Source organism: Juglans microcarpa x Juglans regia, chromosome 2S (genome assembly GCF_004785595.1).
Source record: "Juglans microcarpa x Juglans regia isolate MS1-56 chromosome 2S, Jm3101_v1.0, whole genome shotgun sequence".
NCBI lineage: Eukaryota > Viridiplantae > Streptophyta > Magnoliopsida > Fagales > Juglandaceae > Juglans > Juglans microcarpa x Juglans regia.
In genome coordinates this window covers 23584191-23597545 of record NC_054597.1, presented here as the reverse complement: position 1 = coordinate 23597545, position 13355 = coordinate 23584191, and positions in this window count along the sequence as shown.

The following is a 13355-nucleotide window of genomic DNA, read 5'->3' as shown; positions in this document are numbered from 1 at the left end:
CCAAAATAACAACGTAATATAAAATGCATTAAATGCAACTAACATGTATGCACATGATGAAATATGCATTTTTCCACAAGACATCATTTTCCCTGAAAATGATAATTTTCCAACACATGCCAAAATCCCATTTTGGCCCAAAATATCCGTAAGACATTTTCCCAGAAAATGATTTACCAAAAAACCAACTCGCACTATTATCCCAGAAAATAGTGAAATAATTCCAAATGCACCATGCATTATTTCCATATGCACCATGGCCTCCCCTATGGACCATCCGCATGTCCTGGCTTCGTAGCGGTGCTCAGTTCCGCGCCCAGCGCATACATGGCCAAGCACCCACACTACGCAACGAGCGATGCCCAGTTCCGCGCCCAGCGCGTACGTGGCCAGACATCCTCTAGTCCCCGCCAGCAGAAGGACCACGGAGTCGGCACGAGACCATCTCGTCCGATCCCATTGTCACCTGGCGACAATCCAGGGGACGTTACTCAGTATATTCCGCTCCCGAGTAACCAGAGGAGCTCCACCGAGTTAATACCCCATCTCGGCTTGGGGTCGTGATACACACGCACCAAAAATCCATTCTCACATGAAAATCCAGTTTTCATAAACACATGAACATGAATGCAATACACGAAAACCCAGTTTTCTTTTACAAACATGATCATGCATGAAATAATGAAATGCACATTTACCAACACAATATCCAAATCAACAATTACCAATCCAATCAAATCCAACCAAACAACTCCAATCACAAATCCATCCGACTCCCGAACTCCTCGGACTCAGTCCGGCATGCCAAAAAATACAGTGAAATGGGTTAGTGCAAAAATACATTTAAATTATGAAAGTTCTTTGGAGAAATACTTACAGTGCAATATAACAATTTCTGAAAGATCACGAAGTTGAAAAAGGCGACGTTTGAGCAACACTACAGTATAAAATACACTGTGGCCGTGGGTCACAATACCAACTTTCAAACGGAGGCAAACGAAGACCCAAGATTGATAGGGTAGGGCCTTGGGAGGTCGGTGAAGCTAGTGGTGGTGAAGGTTGGCCGTCGGTGGCGGCATGGGCGTCGTTAGAAGACCAAAAAGCCCAAAACGGAAATGGAGTTGGATGTGCTTCACCGGTGACAGATCGGAGGTGGGGTTGGGTCCAATGGGTTGCTAAGAGGTCGAGGATGATGTGGTAGGAAAATGGTGGCCAATGGTGGTGCGAAGGCGGCGCAGCGGCGGAAAGAGTGCCGCGGTTTCCAGCCGTGCGTAGAGGCTCACGGCGGCTCGAGGGAAGCTGGAATTGATGGGGGTTGGTCGCCGGCGGCAGGGGGAGCGAAGGAGCCGGGCGATGTCGACCACCGCCGGCGCACGGCGGCGGGCTGGGGAAGAGACCAACGCACGGCGAGAGAGAGAGAGAGAAGAACTCGCGCGCGAGAAGGAAAACCAGGAGGAGAAAAAGAAAAGAAAAGAAAAAAAAAAGAAAAGAAGAAAAGAAAAAGAAAAGGAAAAGAAAAATAGAGGGAAAAGAAATGAGATCCAATCCTCATAACTTGGGTCACGAAAATGATCCAACGGAAACGATTTTAAAACCACAAGTTAAATAAAATAATTTAAACGTAATGGTAAATTCAAATTGAAATAATTAAATCCCACAGTAATTAATTAAATATGAAAAATAATTTAAATGCATAACAATAAATAAATATTAAGAAAGCACATAAAAATAATTTTCACCAAATTAAAATCATAGAAATAAACTCATTAAAAATCCAACCAATTTTAAAATAAGAGAATAAATTTTTAAATAAATAAAAATAATCCTTTAGTAAAAATACACTAAAACGCGGGGTGTTACATCCTCCCCCCCTTAAATAAAATTTCGTCCTCGAAATTGGCAAAGTCAACATTAAGACTAAGACAGGAATAAGATTCAACTAAGAGCAGACTAAGAATATACCGCCAAAATAGTCCGGCAAGGCCACTCTATAAGCAACAAGCCCCACCTTCTCTACGATCTGAAAATGGCCAACATATCTTGGACTAAGCTTTCCTTTCTTACCAAAGCGCTTAACACCTTTCATAGGAGAGACTTTAAGATAAACTCAATCACCTACTTCAAAGGATAAGTCTCTTCTTCTTGTATCTGCATAACTCTTCTGGCGATTTTGCGCTTCCGCCATTTTAGTCCTTATAAACTGAACTTGATCCTTCATTCCTTGAACTATCTCCTTGACATATAACCGAGTCAACTTACCCAACGAGTCAGTATTATTAACAGGCAAGAAATGGGCACTCTTGGTCAACCGATCCACAATCACCCAAATTGAGTTCTTCCCACTAGGAGTCCTCAGCAACCCTACCACAAAATCCATAGAAACATCATCCCACTTCCACTCTGGAATAGGGAGAGGTTGAAGTCTACCTTGATGCTCAACCTTAACTAGACGGCACGTGGTACATTTCTCAATGAACATGGCAATATCCAATATACTCGTTTTAGTCCCCCAATGACACATCACGACCAGTATTCCTAGAGTGACTGCTATCCAAAAATCTCATTTCCTCGAGAACCTTAATACAACATCCAATAAATTCCAATGATCAATAGATCCATACAATAATATGTGCCAACCTCAATCAACTCCTATGCTCCAACTTCTAAACCTTCATGGAATTCTACTATTGGAAACCTAATAGCCACTTCCAATGTTAACCATCAATAACAAATTGCACAACCAAATGATTAATCTCTAATTACAAGTATCTTCTCAAAATTCAAGTCACCACTAATTCTTCAAATCAGCACAATTTGAACTCCTGACTACAACAAAAATACCACGCTTCTGCTGCGCACTCTGATATTCGCCCCATGCATAAAACTTACGTCCTCATGAAACTAACACCAAGAGTACAAGGTGGCTCCATTCCTACTAACCAAAACCCTTATCACAATTTGGTAGAAAAACACTCTCTCTCCCAAAACCACGAGTTATAACTCAAATTCCTCGATTAACTTCTGCTGCCTTGATCAAAATCAAATTCTATAAAATACAACCATGATCAAAGACAGAAACCCAATATCAAACAACCTCAGCATCCCAAATTGAAAATAAACAACCTCAACCCAAAATACACTCATCTCCTCTAAGATAAGAAACATGCTTTAAAAGACTCAATTCCAACCTAGCGAATCAAAAAGAGTGCCTAGAGACTTCTACCTAACAACCTAAACCCGAAAGCTCACCATCTACATTCTAAACATCATCTAATCTAACGGTGACTAAACTCACAACGAACCACCATTGACTTCACCAAAACATTAACAAAACCTCCTTGGTAACTCGCCCACCTATTTCTACTCCAATAAGCTAGTATTAACACAACTAGTTCCTTCAATAGCACATCACTATTAAACCTCAGGGCAAACCATACTGATCAAATCTTCAATCTACCAAAAGCCATTGCAAAGCACCCAGGGATCCTAATGCTTTATTAACTCACATACTTGATCATATTATTCATCGCTAACGTCTAAACTTCAACTTCCAAGATCTTATCATACACCAAATATGACGACCCATCAATCTCTCTTCAAGTTAAATAACAATGTCCTTAATTCAACCAACTGGATGCTCAATCTCCAAAGAAAGTATAACCTTAAAATTTAAATTCCTAGGTAACCTCAAGTCACAATTAATTCTTGAAGATAATCACAATAACTATTTCCAACCATGATTCATTGAGTAACCCACTTCAATTGCACACTTCGATCAACTCCCCAAAAACTCCAAGCCAAAGTCTCTTGAATTACTACTATTGTGTCGACTCCTCTTCCACACCTACCAAAACCACTTCTTTCAAACCAAAATGAGACTAGGACCTGAACTCTTCGAAATATGCATAAATACTCACCACTACCATGCATCGATCACATGCACCCTTAGCCAAAACCAAAAATGCTCCAAATGTGCAAGTGATCATCATTACCATTTCCATAACTAAACCTATATCCTCGAAATCAATAAGAATCATTTCTTAAATCGTCACCATCTATTATCCTTAAATTGATATAAATTAAATCCTCAACCTGACACTGTAACCTCATGCTAAAAACAATTATTAACCGAACTAGATCAATATCTTCCATCTCCAAAGAAATTCTCCCCTAAAAATTCTCATATCAGTAACTTAACTCAGATCAATCCTATTTTAATTCAGCCATTCAACTCTGCAATTCTAAAACCTTAACCCAGATATAAATCATTTCCTGAAATCCTCAAGATCGATGAACTCAAATCTAAAACATTCTCCTTATAAAACTTGTAAATTCTAAAACCCCAAATATTATCAAATTGCTTATCGAGGTTGGCAAAATCAAAAACTTCTAGTCTAAGTAATCTCTTAATTGCTTGTTGAACCTACCAGCTTAAATCCCATTAACTTATTTTCTAAAAAACTATGGGGCCACAAACCTTAGATGAACTTCTCATAAATCTAACATTGACATTCGTTGAACTTACAACCTCCTACCCCAAAGACTCATTACCTAAATTCTACGGAACCTAAATCCTCAATTATCCTAAGCAATTAAAAACTATTCCCCTCCTTAGCAGCAACTTGAGTACCTAATCCAAAGAGTTCACCCAGACCCTGATGTTCAAGCCTTGATATTAAAACAACCAATCACCAAGAGTTCAAGCCTACTATACCAATGTTTAAGCCTAACAATGGCCTTCTCAGTCGTACCATTTTCCTGTCATAACATAACCCTTAACCTGCCTTTCAATTTCGAACAAAACAAAATAAAATAAAATAACATAAATAAAATAACATACGACAAAATGCATAAAACAAATGAAGTAGTTCGCCATAAAATAAATATAACAATAAAATAATCCGCCATAAAATAAAACAATTAAATTAAAATGACATACAAATAAATAAATAAACAACAGAATTATTATACAATAAAATAAATAAAGCCAATAAAACCATACTCAACCAAAGGTAAACACTAATTAAAACAATAAAATCAAATAAATCAAATAACATCAATTAACATAAAATAAAATAGTAATAAACTCATAATATAAAATAAATAACTTAACTTACACCACTTAAACAAAAATTTTATTATTTTAAAATAATAAAAATAATTTTCTGGTACTATCCTAAGGGACATGTGGTTTTACCCAGAGCCGAACTGCTCTGATACCACCTGTGCCGCCCCCAATCCCCCTTATATAAATACACAGGGATCGAGACGCCAGGATGGTGACAACACGGTCACACATCCCAACGAAGTGCCAGTGTGTGTACATGCAACAGTGTACAAATAAAATAACCCAGCGGATAGTCAACTAAGTACCAGAATTTATTTACAATCAAACATCAGTAAAGATTTAAATAACAGTTATACAGTAATCCATAAAATATATTACAATAGTTTCAGATAAACAAACGAGTGATCCCAGATCACTCCTTAGGCGGAGCCGTCTCCTCAGGCTCGCCCTCCTTCTCCTCATCTGCATCAAAATCTGCGTTACCACAAAATGGTATCGCAGGTAAGTATAACCCAAAATAACAACGTAATATAAAATGCATTAAATGCAACTAACATGCATGCACATGATGAAATATGCATTTTTCCACAAGACATCATTTTCCCCGAAAATGATAATTTTCCAACACAAGCCAAAATCCCATTTTGGCTCAAAATATCCGTAAAATATTTTCCCAGAAAATGATTTACCCAAAAACCAACTCGCACTATTTTCCCAGAAAATAGTGAAATAATTCCAAATGCACCATGCATTATTTCCATATGCACCATGGCCTCCCCTATGGACCATCCGCACGTCCTGACTTCGTAGCGGTGCTCAGTTCCGCACCCAGCGCGTACATGGCCAAGCACCCACACTACGCAACGAGCGATGCCCAGTTCCGCGCCCAGCGCGTACGTGGCCAGACATCCTCTAGTCCCCGCCAGCAGAAGGACCACGGAGTCGGCACGAGATCATCTCGTCCGATCCCATTGTCGCCCGGCGACAATCCAGGGGACGTTACTCAGTATATTCCGCTCCCGAGTAACCAGAGGAGCTCCACCGAGTTAATACACCATCTCGGCTTGGGGTCGTGATACACACGTACCGAAAATCCATTCTCACATGAAAACCCAGTTTTCATAAACACATGAATATGAATGCAATACACGAAAACCCAGTTTTATTTTACAAACATGATCATGCATGAAATAATGAAATGCACATTTACCCACACAATATCCAAACCAACAATTACCAATCCAATCAAATCCAACCAAACAACTCCAATCACAAATCCATCCGACTCCCGAACTCCTCGGACTCAGTCCGGCATGCCAAAAAATACAGTGAAATGGGTTAGTGCAAAAATACATTTAAATTACGAAAGTTCTTTGGAGAAATACTTACAGTGCAATATAACAATTTCCGAAGGATCACGAAGTTGAAAAAGGCGACGTTTGAGCAACACCACAGTGTAAAATACACTGTGGCCGTGGGTCACAATACCAACTTTCAAACGGAGGCAAACGAAGACCCAAGATTGATAGGGTAGGGCCTAGGGAGGTCGGTGAAGCTAGTGGTGGTGAAGGTTGGCCGTCGGTGGCGGCATGGGCGGTGGTAGAAGACCAAAAAGCCCAAAACGGAAATGGAGTTGGATGTGCTTCACCGGTGACAGATTGGAGGTGGCGTTGGGTCCAATGGGTTGCTAAGAGGTCGAGGATGATGTGGTAGGAAGATGGTGGCCAATGGTGGTGCGACGGCGGCGCAGCGGTGGAAAGAGTGCCGCGGCTTCCAGCCGTGCGTAGAGGCTCACGGCGGCTCGAGGGAAGCTGGAATTGATGGGGGTTGGTCGCCGGCGGCAGGGGGAGCGAAGGAGCCGGGCGGTGTCGACCACCGCCGGCGCACGGCGGCGGGCTGGGGAAGAGACCAACGCACGGCGAGAGAGAGAGAGAGAAGAACTCGCGCGCGAGAAGGAAAACCAGGAGGAGAAAAAGAAAAGAAAAGAAAAAAAAAGAAAAGAAGAAAAGAAAAAGAAAAGGAAAAGAAAAATAGAGGGAAAAGAAATGAGATCCAATCCTCATAACTTGGGTCACGAAAATGATCCAACGGAAACGATTTTAAAACCACAAGTTAAATAAAATAATTTAAACGTAATGGTAAATTCAAATTGAAATAATTAAATCCCACAGTAATTAATTAAATATGAAAAACAATTTAAATGCATAACAATAAATAAATATTAAGAAAGCACATAAAAATCATTTTCACCAAATTAAAATCATAGAAATAAACTCATTAAAAATCCAACCAATTTTAAAATAAGAGAATAAATTTTTAAATAAATAAAAATAATCCTTTAGTAAAAATACACTAAAATGCGGGGTGTTACATGCCACCACAGTGGTCACCTTTGTTGAAGTACCTGCTTCCCACACGCTGATCGCTTCCATCATGTTTTCTAATGCTGGCGCCAGGTACGCGCTGTAGGGACCGGGAATGGCGTCGTTGCCGACAACAATATAGTCGAATATCACTCCATGATGGTAGGGTTTCACTTTGAGTTCGTACCATGATTCTGCAGCTTGGACACTTGATGCAATCTCAGGTAATTCGTCATTTCTAACGCCGATGCTAACTTCAAAATGGCCGGTGTTGTTTAGAGCTCGCATCACATAATCATTGTGCTCCAAAAGTCTTATTTTCCAAATACCAATGTTTTCACAAAGGTCAACTGTTGAATATGGATCTGGTATGTTTGTTCCTGACAGTCCGTAGATGACACCTAAATTATAAAATGCTGCTTCTGCCAATCCGAACTGGTCGTGAATGGTAGCGATGACAGCCAGAATGAGTGCAAAACAATAGATTAGTAGCGCTAGCGCCATCGCATTTGTCCCTAAAAATCCAAACACAAACATTTGGTAAAAAGATGATCATCTTTACAAAAAAAAAAAAAATCATCGTAATTTTGTAAGCATGTCTTGATCAGGATCTACAATATGTAGCGCCTAAGATTACATGTTGCACGGTAGTACTACTAAGGCTTATAAGCTTGTACAATGTGCTACCTAGCTTGAACAGATTAGATATAAATAGTTGAATCTGAATCTAAAACTTCATTTTGGGGGCCGAGGATCGAGAGATATAAAATCTGACAGTTCGAGGATGCGTGTTGGACGAACTTGAATATTAATGCAGATGATCATCATTGGTGCTCATTACCTTGCGAAGGAAAATTTACAGATCTAAACTATATATATTCAACAAATTAGCTTGGCAAAACACATTTGAGCTCAGTACTCTTCAGTTTTAAACCAGAAGGATCCGAACGTACTGCAGGGATCTTCACTGGATTGCGAGTCTTCGTAATCTTCTGACAAATTGTTTCAGATTGTGTGCCCTCTATACCTTATATATATACACTCAATTTTCCCGGAAGAAGGCCAAAGACATAGTACGGATTGCATGCATTCAGGATTGGAAAGCATGTCATTATAGGAAAATTTTCTTGTAATATTTACTAGACAAGAAAATATTGAGTACATGGAGGCACTTGAGGGTACGTAGTAATTAATTAGAAAATATCAATTTTAGTAGGCAAAAGACCCAAAAAAAAAAAAAAAAAGATAAAAAGTACTGACAATGACTATGTTTTAGATTGCATCGGTATTAAGTACATGGAGGCGCTTGAGGGTACGTAGTAATTAATTAGAAAAGTTGAGAATGGAAGAAAATCGCAAAAAGAAGGAATTCAAGGAAAAGAAGTTCGCGACAAGAGTTCAAACTTCAAAAGAGTACGTACTCTCTCACCAACGTACTCACACCAACGTACGTACTCTCACCCACCAGCTTGTGGCATGGACACCCTCAATCTCGGATTCTTAAAATTTTATTACCATGTTCTGTAACATCCGGATCTAGTCAAGTTCAATTTTATTTATTTATTTATTTTTTCACCGCCACACACGATTGCACTCCCATGCATGTACGCCTCTATTCTCCTCAGCTTTAGAATTTTTATTTTTGTTCTGGTTCAATCACCTTTTTCTTTACACGTTAACTTCCCTGCACGTTTTATTTTCCATCTATTTTTCACCCCTAGAGTTTTCCTCACGCCCACAGCATGCATGATCTTGCACGTCTCTTGCCTATTTTTCTCTAGGGTTTTTGCCAATCAACTCTTTATATACTTGTACTCCTCTCCTAAAAAAGTAGTAGCCGCAGCAACCCACGCATAACTCCCTCTCGTTCACTGCCTCTCCACGTTCTCGGCTCAATGCTCGTCAACTTTGCACCCATAAACCAAGCCACCATAAACCTCCCCCGCAAACCACCGACACTGAAAGATAGGCCACTGCAGAAAACTCCTCCGCCTTGGTCCCGTAAACACACCCCAAGCCATGCAGCACCCCCAACCACTGGCCAAGCCGTAACGCAACACGGTTTTATTTTCTGTGACGCCACTGCCCTGCCACACGAAGTCATAGTCAGCATCTCCTCCTTGCAAGCAGCGCACCACCCTCCAGGTTGTCCTCACCACCATGGAAAGCCAACCACCGTCGCCTAGCCGTTGAAGGAAGAACACCCACGGCATACTCTGTTTTTGACCTCCGAAACAGAGGAAGTTGCTTTCCCCATCGTGTGCAACCAACCTGCCACCTTACGCTACCAACCTCTTCCTCAATATCGCCGCTGCACAGGGAGCTTCGCCAGGCACTACACTCCATCCAAATCCATCGCTCTCCTTTCGGTAAGCTTCCGCCGAACTCACCCACTCTCCTCTTCTTCTCTTTCTCTCTCTCTCTCTCTCTCATTAGTTGGTCTCTCTCTCTAACTAGTGTTCTACTGCCGCCCCCAGCTGTGCCGCCGAGACAACCACCTTCCTCTCTGCACTGCATGTAGCTCCTCCTTTCTCGGTGAGTATCTCATGCCCCTACCTCGCCAACGGTTGCACTACGTAGCACATTTTTCTTATACTAAGTGTTATAGAGGCTACGTAAATATAGTTTTGCATAATAGTTTGGTATAAAATTACAATATTGCCCTTTTTATTGGATGGCTTTAGTTGGGAATTTTGTTTATATTAAATCTGTTTTACGTGGTGTTTGTGGGAAGTATAAGATATTGTACAGAGAATACATAGGATTCTTAAATTGTACTTAGCATATTATTTTTACAGTAGGTGTGGAATCTTATGTTGAACATTTTAATTATGATTACGGAAAATCACTTAGGTATTTTAACATGTTATTAAGTAAAGATTTATTTTAAGAGTAAACAATATTGGTGTAATGTTATTTTTACACTTTAGATATGATTTAGTCTATCAAAAAATAGTTATGGTTTATTTTAAAATATTTTAAAAAAATTATATTATCTAGCATTAAACTTTATAGTTGGTTTTCAATAATAAATAGGTCAGAATTTTAAATGTTTTGGTCAAAGTTATTAAATCAATATTGATGATTTTAGAAAGTGATGATTCATAATTTTAGGTTATGAAATTTTAGGTTTTGAGGAATTAAATAGGTTATTTTAGAAGCTTATGATTAAATATCGAAATATGTGATTAATTGAAAATTTACGAGAATTACGTGATTATTTATAGGTGACGATTAATTATTATTCGACACTTTTTAGGAAAATTCAAAAAAAGCTAAGAAGTTCAGGTAAGTGGGGTTCCTATGCTAGATTTTGCATTAAAATAAAATAAGTTGAGGTTATTTTTGAAAAATATACATATTTGGTTATAAAAATAAATTTAAATTACCTCAGTTATTTGTTCTGCATTATTCATGAGATTCCGTTTAAGAAGAAAATATTTTCTGTCATAACTAGTGTAGACATGAGCTTATTATTCACATTATGTTTCTGCTCGATTAGCTACTGGGGTTTGCACAACCCTACCACGGGGGGTCAAACATGGTATTTATTCTGATATGATAAGATAAGATGTGATGTTTCAGTTTATGCTATGCCAAAGGGATTTTGATTATGAATATTTTTGAACTTACACTCTGATGTTTTTTATAACAAGTTTTGACGCTGCATTTTGAAAACAAATATTCTGGTACTTCATTCTGAAAGAAAATATTTTGGTATGCATTCTGAACTCTATAAATGCTCATGTTTACACATTAGTATATGTCTTCTGCTTACTGAGTTGTTGATAACTCACTCCTTATCTCTAAATATTTTTCAGATGATTTTTATGGTTCAGCTGGAGAACAAGAGTAGGAAGTTTTAGTAAGGTGTGAGGATCGTAAAAAAATAAGTGTCCGAGGGTACAAGTACTTATTTGAGAGTCATAGTTAGTAAATTGATTCTTTTTGGATATTTTGATGTGTTGGGTTAAGGATATTTTTGAGTCCTTAGAGAGTTTCTAATTTGTTTTATTGAGATTTTTTTTTTCAGTGAAGGAACGTGTATATTTGGGTTGAACAAAAGAATTAATATTTTATTGAGTTTTCTAGATTTTATAGTTGTGGTATAGGAATTGTTATTAAATATTAAGAGCTAACTCTCTGAACCTCCGAGATCAAGGCGTTACAGTTGGTATCAGAGCCAGGTTTGAAGTTATGCAGACTATAAACACTTGAGGTGTGGATATCTGTGGGTTTAGGATTTAAGGTTTTAGATTTTGCAAGACTTTAGGATTGAGTTTTGAGATTTTGAGGTTTAGGGATTTTAGATTCGACAAGCTTAATTTGTGGAATATAGGAGATAATATTTATAAATATTAATTTAAGGTTTAGATTTTTGAGGTTTAGATTCTAGACTTAAGGTCTTTTATGGAGAGAAATGAGTTTTTCTATATGGTAGGAAAGACTATATGAGTTGGTTAAAGAAATGGCTAAGAATGGTTAAAAATGGTTAAAACAAGTTCAAGATTTTATTGATTCATTTATTTATTTTTGACTTGTTTTTAAATATTTTAGCTGGTATTTATATTTTTTTTATACATGTTTTGTTTTCTTTCCCTAGAACGTTTAACTGAGTTTAAGATCCCAGGATGGTTGCTCGTCGTCGAGTTCGAAACCTTGGAGATTTGAACGAAAACAACAATGAGAGGGGCTGCACGTTCTAGCAATTTAATCGCACTCATCCGCCCACCTTTGATGGAAGAGGCAATTCCAATGCAGCTGAGGATTGGATTCAGGACATCGAAGAGATATTCAATGTTTTGGAGTGCACCGATCGATAGAAAGTTTGTTTTGCAACTTTTAAATTGATTGGAGAAGGGAGGAGATGGTGGAACTCTGAGAGAGCCATCAGAGAAGCTGGTGGAACTAGAGAAGTGAGCTGGCCTCACTTTAAGAAAAACTTCTACTACCGCTTCTTTCCGAAAGCGGATCGTGAAGCTAGAGCCTGAGAGTTTACTAACTTGGTGTAAGGGACCATGACGATACGCCAGTATGCTGCAAAATTTGCAAAGTTGTCACGCTTCTCCTCATACTTGATTCCCGACGAAGAGAAGAAAACTTGGAGGTTTGAAGAGGGTTTAAATCACAGGATCTACGAATGGGTTATGGTTCTACAAATTCAAAACTTTTCAGACTTGGTACATAAAGCGATGCTAGTGGAGCAGAATCTTAAGAGAAGCGCTGAGTTGCAGGAACAGAGAAAGAGAGCTACTCCACATGGATCCTCTAGTATGGATCAAGGGCCATGGAAGAAGATAAATGATGGGAGCAGCTCGGGGCAAAAGCAAATGCAGGGAAATCAATCGAATAGACTTTGTAGGTTTTGTAATCGTGCACATACTGGAGAGTGCAGAAATTTTATTTTCGAAAATTATATCCATTCAATCGAATAGCCTTTGTAGGTTTCGAAAAGCTGACTAATCGTTCGAATGGGTTAATTTTTGTTCAAATGGATCTATTTTTGTTCGAATGGAGTTATAAATGGTAATAAACCAACATTAATGAAACTCAAAATACAAAAAAAAAAAAAAAAGTAATACCCTTATAAACCTCTCATCTCTCTCAAGAATCCCTTCTCTCTCACTAAGTCTGTTCCTCTCTCTCTCCACAACACTCTCTCACACATACAAAATCGTCTGCCATGTTCTGCCTCCAAAGAAATCCAAGTTCATTGTGAAAATGAACCGGAGGTTGAGGTATTTGAATCTATGAAGTCTCGTTCGAACTGGACATTTATGCATTCGAACACGAAAATTGTGAATAGGCGCCAAATCTGCCACGATTTAATTCACGTTCGAATGTGTAATATTGTCGTTCGAACTAACAAATCATAATCTTCCTTGGCATATTCTTCAAATAGAAGCTCAAAGGGTATTTTCTTA